Genomic DNA, 8,275 nt, shown 5'->3' with positions numbered 1-8,275 from the left:
GTGGCCTTCAGTGGGGGTTTGGCATGGCAGGGAGCAGGCTGGCCGGGAGTCTTGTTGCCTGTCTGCTGGCCACACATAGGCATGGTCCTGTCCTCGTCTAGCCCCGCCCTCAGTCGCTCTGTGGCTTATAAGCCTTCCCTCGGAGCTGTCAGCACCAGCCGCCTCTGCTCTAGGTGCCCAGAGGAGAAGAGGTGCTGGGCTCCAGCCTGGGACTCTGCCTCCCTCCTGCCTATCAAGCCTGGCCCTGGCCCTGCTTTCTTCAAGTGCCATGTGAGCAAGAGGAAAAGTGTGGCTACAAGCACCAGACTTGTGGGCATCAGGTGAAGCAGTGAGAATCCCAACCACTAGAGCCACTTCTAAACCCCCACCAAAGACCTGGCTCTGGTGGGGAAAGGAGTTAACCAGCAGGAGGGAAATGACCCACTTTTGTATAGCTGGAGACAGGAAATCACTTTGAGCACCAGATCTTTACCACCAGCTAACACAAGGTCCCACTGAGATTTGAACTCAGATTGCAGGATTCAGAGTCCTGAGTGCTGCCCTTTACACCATGGGACCAGCTTGTACTGTTCTCTCGGGACATTGGTGACTCTCACAGGGCTGGCTTGTGTAAGGGACTGTTGGCCCTTTACTAAAACTTAGTGGGGTTTGGTTGGCTAGTTCCCAGTCCCAATAGAAGGGGGAAGGGCCAATGGGAAATCAGGACCCTGAGACTGACAGGCCCCTGGGGCAATGGTCACCAACGGGTAGGGAACAACCAACGGGTAGGGAACAAGTGAGAATTTGTTAATGGAGAAAAATTCCTGGTGAAAATTGGCAAAGCTGTGCAGATTTTGAAACGTTCCAGTGAATTTACACATGAAGATACAAACAGAGAGACAAACACGCACACAGAGAATGAGAAAATCACACACTGCACAGGCCCACACAGACATAACAAAAACCAAACCCACACAGCACACAGAGCCATATACACAAAAAGGAAAACCTCACAAAATATAGAAAGAACAAATCCACACCAAAAATACAGCAAAAGCCCACAACAGGAAACACAAAACCCACATATCAAAAGAATACAAAGCAAAAAACAATATTAATGCAAAAATCATACACACATCCATGCACACAGAACTATGCAAGACATCCACCAAAATCACACAGGACCCACATGCACATCAACGTGACAGATGAAAACCACACCAGCACACAGAAAGCCAGGCAGGGTTTGAGTCTCACAGCGAAGAGGGTGAGCACACAGGTGGTTTGGGGAGCAAAGACTGAGGGGGAGTCAGGGGCAGTGCTCTGGGTTCTGCCTGACCCCTCCTGACACAGGCAGCTGGTGGAGGGCAGAGCCTGGTAGATCTGTGGAATCTGCCCTGCTCTCTGTAAAGCAAGGGGACCTCAGTGTCTTCTGAGCAGGAATTGTATTTTCTGCAGGGCAAACTGATTGGCAGAAGCCATCTGCTTAAAGGAAACTAGGGCTGCAGGTGAGGTTTGAACTCACAACCTCAGCATCACTCCACTCAGCACTGCTCTGTAAGTACTGGGCACTAACCCATTGCACCACTGGGCCCTGCTTTCAGGAGCTTGTCTCCATGTTTCATGGCTGGATTAGAGGAGTGGGGGGGTTGCATTAGCTAATACAAATCCATATGAAAGGCTGCAGAATGGCAGCAGCAGAGGTGGGGAGCCTCCTTCCATGTGAAAGAGCTGGTTCCCCCTTCCGTTGCTCAGGGGAAGGTTGGTGCTTTGAGCCCACCTGGTGCTGGAACATCTGATGGGTGAGATTAACGGGACTCAGGGAGGGGAAGGAAAGGGAGGGGAAGTCTTTTCTATCCCTGCCTAGCTCCACTGGTCTCCTGTGGCCCTTTCGGCTCCCTGCTCCCCTGTTGGGGAGATGCAGAGACAAGCCCCCATCTGGGTGAGTCACCGAGAGGCTGTGTCCCGTGGCGTGTGTGGGGGAGGGTTGGATGGGGCTCAAGGGGAGAAGGTTGTGTGTGACAGTGCGTGGGGGAGGGGGAGGGTGTGTTCCTTAGGATATAAACAGAGGTGAAAGTAAGCTGGTACAAGCTGGTACGGCATAGCGGCAAGAGCCAATACGCCGTGCCGGACTGCACCGGCTTTTGCTGTGGGGATTGAAAGGGCTCTAGGCTCCCCGCCACAGCTGGCAGCCCAGAGCCCTTTAAACCCCCCACCCGCGGCTCCGGCGGCCAGGCTGGGGCCGGATTTAAAGGGCTCTGGGCTGCTGCGGCTGCGGTCAGCCCAGAGCCCTTTGAATCCCGGCCGCGGCTCTGGTGGCTGGGCTGGGGCCAGAATTTAAAGGGCTACCTCTGCAGCTGGGAGGCCCTGGTTCATTTAAAGGCCCTTGGTCTCCCAGCCACAGCTGGTACTCCAGGGCCTTTAAATCTTGAGAGGCCACGCCCCCTTCCAGATGAGGCCACGCCCCTTCTGGATGAGGCCACGCCCCTCGGGACTCCGGCAGTACCGGTAAGTCCTGTAAGTTACTTTCACCTCTGGATATAAATGATGGAAAACACAGGGGTAGTGACAGTGAAGCCCCGTGTCTGAGTGTTATGACTATGTGTGGTGTTGCCATTCACCTTCTCCTCCTATGGTCTCAGCTTTCATTGAATCCAGCATTTTTTCTCCTGTCATCATCCCAGAGGTGTCCCACATGCCTCAGCTACCGAGTGTCCCTCTTAGAGACGCTGAGGACTGGAACTGATTTCAGCTGCTGGGCAGCTCTGCTAGGTCTTTATTCATTTGCATAGGAAAATAGTGTTTAAATTCATTTCAAGCCCCCCTCAACTTCAGCGAACTCCTGAACATACTGGAGATGGGTGTGGAAATCGATTTTCATTTGAAAAAGTTTCTTTAAGGGACTCATTTGGATTGGAACTAGGAACCCATTACCCTACAGGGAAACATTCACCCACTGAGCTATACTCTCAACAGAGAACATCCTGTATAGCCCAGAGCAGGAACAGTTTTTAACCTGGGGGTTAGTAAACTTTATCTCTATACAAACACCACAGCTTACAAACTCCCCACCCCCGCTCTGTGTCACCAGAGCACAACAACTCTCCTTGGAGCACACACAGCTCCCCAGCTCCCTGCCCGTCAGTCTCTCCAGCATTGCTCCAATCCCTTAAAGCAGGGTCTCAACCTCAATTTACCTTAGGGCCAGGGCCAGTCCTCCAATCCTCCCAGTGGGCCAATAATGTCACTCATACCGCCCAGAACCAGCCCCCCAAAACTCCACCCCCCACCTGCCTAAGGCTCTGGGAGGGAGTTTGGGTGAGGGGAGGAGGTCTAGTGTGCAGGCCCTGGGCTGGGGCTGGGGATTGGGGTGCAGGAGGGGTGCAGCCTCTGGGGGGAGTTTGGGTGCAGAAGGGGTGAGAGGCTGGTCTCTGGAAGGGAGTTTGGGTGGGGGAGGGGTTCTGGGGTGCAGGCTCTGGGATGGAGGTTGCAGCACCGTAACATGGGCGAGGCGAGTGAGGCACTTGCCTCGGATGCAGAAAGTGGAGGGGCGCAGCTCTACCACGATCAGAGGCGCTTCCGCTGCCACTTCTTCGGCGGCAGTTCGTCAGTGGGTCCTTCTCTCCGAGAGGGACTCAGGGACCCACTGCTGAATTGCCACCGAAGGATGAATGAAGCGGCGGTGGCAATTCAGTGGCAGGTCCTTCCCTCCGACAGGGATCAAGGACCCGCAGCCAAAGAGCCTGGAGCTGGCCCTTGCCTCGGGCACAAAAATTCCTTGTACGGCTCTGGGAGTTTGGGTGCTGGGTGCAGGCTCTGGGCTGGGGCAGGGGGTAGGAGGAACAGGAGGAGGGGTGGGGGTGCAGGCTCTGGGAGGGAGATTAGGGTGGGCAGGAGGGTGTGTGTGGAGGGAGAGGGTGCAGGCTCTGGGAGGGAGTTTGCAGGGAGGAGGGGGTATGTGGGGAGGGGGTGGCGGTGCAGGCTCTGGGAGGGAGTCAGGGGTGTGGCGCTTACCTGGGTCTCCAAGGTGGGGTGGGCTGGGGGCCTCAACGTTCTGCTGCCCCCAGGCATCACCCCCGCAGTGTCCCATTGGCTGCAGGGGCTCGAGGTGGGGGCAGCGCATGGAGGCCCAGCCCCACCCTGCCCTGCCATGGGGAGGGGCCGACAGCCACTGGAGCGAGCAGGCAGATGCTGCTCAGCTGTGCTGCACTGCTGGGGCCCCTGGGGGGGAGCGCCTGGAGGCAGCAGGTGGGGCCAAGGGAGAGATCCGGTCCCCAAACTGCTGGAGCCCCACGGGCGAGATCTGGGGATCAGGACTGCCAGCCAGCCAAACACCTTTAAGAGGAGGCGTCCCTCTCCCTGTCAAAAACTGATCTTCCTCCTTCAGTTCAGTGACAGCCTGAATTGTTCCTTGTCCCGGCAGAGCCAGAGGATTGAACGCTGTGGGTCTTTGGGGCACTTTGGCAGCGGGTCCCGGAACGGAAGGACTCTCCGCCGCTAACTTACCGCCAAAGCGGGGGCCCCCCGCCACCGAAGACCCTGGACCCCCGGAATCCTCTGGGCGGCCCTTGATTTAACAGGGGTTTGTTTCAACTTATTGCCCCGATTAAAATCTATGGCTAAAAGGCAGCCACTGTTGTTAGTACTTGTACCTGTGTTTGGTGCCACCTCTTTTCCCTTTGGCCTTGTAGTTGACCAAGGGCAAAGCTGAACATCTCCTCAGATACCAGGGAGTGTTTATGTTCATTCCTGCGAGCTACACCGGGGTTTGATGTTGCTGCTTTCAATCCTCTGGCTCTGCCGGGACAAGGAACAATTCAGGCTGTCACTGAACTGAAGGAGGAAGATCAGTTTTTGACAGGGAGAGGGATGCCTCCTCTTAAAGGTGTTTGGCTGGCTGGCAGTCCTGATCCCCAGATCTCGCCCGTGGGGCTCCAGCAGTTTGGGGACCGGATCTCTCCCTTGGCCCCACCTGCTGCCTCCAGGCGCTCCCCCCCAGGGGCCCCAGCAGTGCAGCACAGCTGAGCAGCATCTGCCTGCTCGCTCCAGTGGCTGTCGGCCCCTCCCCATGGCAGGGCAGGGTGGGGCTGGGCCTCCATGCGCTGCCCCCACCTCGAGCCCCTGCAGCCAATGGGACACTGCGGGGGTGATGCCTGGGGGCAGCAGAACGTTGAGGCCCCCAGCCCACCCCACCTTGGAGACCCAGGTAAGCGCCACACCCCTGACTCCCTCCCAGAGCCTGCACCGCCACCCCCTCCCCACATACCCCCTCCTCCCTGCAAACTCCCTCCCAGAGCCTGCAGCCCGGTCCACACACACCTGCCCCCAACTCCCTCCCACAGCCTGCACCCTCTCCCTCCACACACACCCTCCTGCCCACCCTAATCTCCCTCCCAGAGCCTGCACCCCCACCCCTCCTCCTGTTCCTCCTACCCTCTGCCCCAGCCCAGAGCCTGCACCCAGCACCCAAACTCCCAGAGCCGTACAAGGAATTTTTGTGCCCGAGGCAAGGGCCAGCTCCAGGCTCTTTGGCTGCGGGTCCTTGATCCCTGTCGGAGGGAAGGACCTGCCACTGAATTGCCACCGCCGCTTCATTCATCCTTCGGTGGCAATTCAGCAGTGGGTCCCTGAGTCCCTCTCGGAGAGAAGGACCCACTGACGAACTGCCGCCGAAGAAGTGGCAGCGGAAGCGCCTCTGATCGTGGTAGAGCTGCGCCCCTCCACTTTCTGCATCCGAGGCAAGTGCCTCACTCGCCTCGCCCATGTTACGGTGCTGCAACCTCCATCCCAGAGCCTGCACCCCAGAACCCCTCCCCCACCCAAACTCCCTTCCAGAGACCAGCCTCTCACCCCTTCTGCACCCAAACTCCCCCCAGAGGCTGCACCCCTCCTGCACCCCAATCCCCAGCCCCAGCCCAGGGCCTGCACACTAGACCTCCTCCCCTCACCCAAACTCCCTCCCAGAGCCTTAGGCAGGTGGGGGGTGGAGTTTTGGGGGGCTGGTTCTGGGCGGTATGAGTGACATTATTGGCCCACTGGGAGGATTGGAGGACTGGCCCTGGCCCTAAGGTAAATTGAGGTTGAGACCCTGCTTTAAGGGATTGGAGCAATGCTGGAGAGACTGACGGGCAGGGAGCTGGGGAGCTGTGTGTGCTCCAAGGAGAGTTGTTGTGCTCTGCTGACACAGAGCGGGGGTGGGGAGTTTGTAAGCTGTGGTGTTTGTATAGAGATAAAGTTTACTAACCCCCAGGTTAAAAACTGTTCCTGCTCTGGGCTATACAGGATGTTCTCTGTTGAGAGTATAGCTCAGTGGGTGAATGTTTCCCTGTAGGATAATGGGTTCCTAGTTCCAATCCAAATGAGTCCCTTAAAGAAACTTTTTCAAATGAAAATCGATTTCCACACCCATATCCAGTATGTTCAGGAGTTCGCTGAAGTTGAGGGGGGCTTGAAATGAATTTAAACACTATTTTCCTATGCAAATGAATAAAGACCTAGCAGAGCTGCCCAGCAGCTGAAATCAGTTCCAGTCCTCAGCGTCTCTAAGAGGGACACTCGGTAGCTGAGGCATGTGGGACACCTCTGGGATGATGACAGGAGAAAAAATGCTGGATTCAATGAAAGCTGAGACCATAGGAGGAGAAGGTGAATGGCAACACCACACATAGTCATAACACTCAGACACGGGGCTTCACTGTCACTACCCCTGTATTTTCCATCATTTATATCCAGAGGTGAAAGTAACTTACAGGACTTACCGGTACTGCCGGAGTCCCGAGGGGCGTGGCCTCATCCAGAAGGGGCGTGGCCTCATCTGGAAGGGGGCGTGGCCTCTCAAGATTTAAAGGCCCTGGAGTACCAGCTGTGGCTGGGAGACCAAGGGCCTTTAAATGAACCAGGGCCTCCCAGCTGCAGAGGTAGCCCTTTAAATTCTGGCCCCAGCCCAGCCACCAGAGCCGCGGCCGGGATTCAAAGGGCTCTGGGCTGACCGCAGCCGCAGCAGCCCAGAGCCCTTTAAATCCGGCCCCAGCCTGGCCGCCGGAGCCGTGGGTGGGGGGTTTAAAGGGCTCTGGGCTGCCAGCTGTGGCGGGGAGCCTAGAGCCCTTTCAATCCCCACAGCAAAAGCCGGTGCAGTCCGGCACGGCGTATTGGCTCTTGCCGCTATGCCGTACCAGCTTGTACCAGCTTACTTTCACCTCTGTTTATATCCTAAGGAACACACCCTCCCCCTCCCCCACACACTGTCACACACAACCTTCGCCCCTTGAGCCCCATCCAACCCTCCCCCACACACGCCACGGGACACAGCCTCTCGGTGACTCACCCAGATGGGGGCTTGTCTCTGCATCTCCCCAACAGGGGAGCAGGGAGCCGAAAGGGCCACAGGAGACCAGTGGAGCTAGGCAGGGATAGAAAAGACTTCCCCTCCCTTTCCTTCCCCTCCCTGAGTCCCGTTAATCTCACCCATCAGATGTTCCAGCACCAGGTGGGCTCAAAGCACCAACCTTCCCCTGAGCAACGGAAGGGGGAACCAGCTCTTTCACATGGAAGGAGGCTCCCCACCTCTGCTGCTGCCATTCTGCAGCCTTTCATATGGATTTGTATTAGCTAATGCAACCCCCCCACTCCTCTAATCCAACCATGAAACATGGAGACAAACTCTTGAAAGCAGGGCCCAGTGGTGCAATGGGTTAGTGCCCAGTACTTACAGAGCAGTGCTGAGTGGAGTGATGCTGAGGTTGTGAGTTCAAACCTCACCTGCAGCCCTAGTTTCCTTTAAGCAGATGGCTTCTGCCAATCAGTTTGCCCTGCAGAAAATACAATTCCTGCTCAGAAGACACTGAGGTCCCCTTGCTTTACAGAGAGCAGGGCAGATTCCACAGACCTACCAGGCTCTGCCCTCCACCAGCTGCCTGTGTCAGGAGGGGTCAGGCAGAACCCAGAGCACTGACTCCCCCTCAGTCTTTGCTCCCCAAACCACCTGTGTGCTCACCCTCTTCGCTGTGAGACTCAAACCCTGCCTGGCTTTCTGTATGCTGGTGTGGTTTTCATCTGTCACGTTGATGTGCATGTGGGTCCTGTGTGATTTTGGTGGATGTCTTGCATAGTTCTGTGTGCATGGATGTGTGTATGATTTTTGCATTAATATTGTTTTTTGCTTTGTATTCTTTTGATATGTGGGTTTTGTGTTTCCTGTTGTGGGCTTTTGCTATATTTTTGGTGTGGATTTGTTCTTTCTATATTTTGTGAGGTTTTCCTTTTTGTGTATATGGCTCTGTGTGCTGTGTGGGTTTGG

General features: G+C 56.2%; 1 non-coding gene across 1 annotated transcript; it reads right to left on the bottom strand.

Moving 5' to 3' along the window:
• Nucleotides 1-486: 486 nt before the first annotated feature.
• TRNAQ-CUG lies at nt 487-558 on the bottom strand. Its single transcript has one exon. It is a non-coding gene; the product is annotated as a tRNA-Gln (tRNA).
• Nucleotides 559-8,275: the final 7,717 nt, after the last annotated feature.

Source organism: Mauremys mutica, chromosome 6, assembly GCF_020497125.1.
Source record: "Mauremys mutica isolate MM-2020 ecotype Southern chromosome 6, ASM2049712v1, whole genome shotgun sequence".
NCBI classification, from domain to species: Eukaryota; Metazoa; Chordata; order Testudines; family Geoemydidae; genus Mauremys; species Mauremys mutica.
Note: the sequence above shows the minus strand (reverse complement) of the source record. Positions and strands in the feature narration are given on the sequence as shown.